Source organism: Orycteropus afer, unplaced genomic scaffold, assembly GCF_000298275.1.
Source record: "Orycteropus afer afer isolate SDZICR_OR568_19922 unplaced genomic scaffold, OryAfe1.0 scaffold00217, whole genome shotgun sequence".
NCBI classification, from domain to species: domain Eukaryota; kingdom Metazoa; phylum Chordata; class Mammalia; order Tubulidentata; family Orycteropodidae; genus Orycteropus; species Orycteropus afer.
Window position 1 is genome coordinate 3,659,589 of NW_006921804.1, and position 1,464 is coordinate 3,661,052.

The following is a 1,464-nucleotide window of genomic DNA, read 5'->3' on the forward strand; positions in this document are numbered from 1 at the left end:
TCCTGTTCTCCCAGCAGTTCTGGATTGGTCTGTATGTCTTTTCAGATGGAAATTTAGTGGCAGCAAGGAATCTGAATGGTGCTCAGGTTTTCAACCTAAGCCACCAATACTCTCTACACAGGGCTACTGCATTCAAATGAATAGCCTGTTTCTTTAGGGCAAATCCTACTTTCCCTTTTAGCATATCCACTCAAGATTGGTTTAAAATTATGTTACACATTCTCTGTAATCTGTAATACCCAATATTCATCTCCATTGTACACTTCCATCATACATTTCCGTCTGTTTTACAGCCCCATTGCCAGGTGCCATCAAGTCTGCTCTGACTCATAGTGACCCTACGTACAATAGGATCAATCACCGCCTGGTCCTGTGCCATCCTCACAACTGTTGCTATGCTTGGGCCTATTGTTGCAGCCACTGTGCTTATCCATTTTGTTGAGGGTCTTTCTCTTTTTCGCTGACCCTTGCCTTTACCAAGCATGATATCCTTTTCCAGGAAACGGTTCCTCCTGATAACATGACCAAAGTACAAGAGACAACATCTTGCCATCCTTGCTTCTAAGGAGCATTTAGGCTGCACTTCTTCCAAGACAAGAGCTCTGGTAGCATAGTGCCTAAGGCATTGGACTGCTAACCAGAAGGCTGGCGGTTCAAACCAACCAGCCACTCCTCGGAAGGAAGGTTGGGCAATCTACTTCCATAGTGGTACAGCCTCGGAGACCCAAGGAGGGGTCACTATGAGTTGGATCCCACTCAGTGGCAGTGGGTTTGGTTTGGTTTCTTCCAAGACAGATTTGTTTGTTTTTCTGGCAGTCCATGGTATATTCAATATTCTTTGCCAACACCTTAATTCAAAAGAATTGATTCTTCTTTGGTCTTCTTTTATTCATTGTCCAGCTTTCACATGCATATGAGTCTACTGAAAATACTATGGCTTGACAAAGCACTATTGAAGAACAAAGTAGGAAGTCTTACACACCCACATCTCAAAACCTGCTATACAGTCACAGTAGTCAAAACAGCCTGGTACAATAACAAACACATAGACCAGAATTGAGAACCTAGAAATAGATCTATCGACCTATGGTCAGCTGACCTTTGACAAAGGGCCAAAATCCATTAAGTAGGAAAGAGACAGTCTCTTTAACAAATGGTGCAGGCAAAACTGGATATGCATTTGCAGAAAACTGAAACAAGATCCATACCTCACACCTTATACAAAAAACTAGATGGATCAAAGACTTAAATGTGAAACCTAAAACTATAAAGTTCCTCAAGGAAAAAATAGGGGCAAATTTGTTGTTGTTGTTGTTGTTAGGTGCCATTGAGTCATTTCCGACTCATAGCGACCCCATGCACAGCAGAACAAATTTAGGGGTAAATTTAGGGGCCCTAATTTATGGCATAGGAGCTCTGGTAGCATAGTGCCTACGGCACTGGACTGCTAACCAGAAGGCTGGC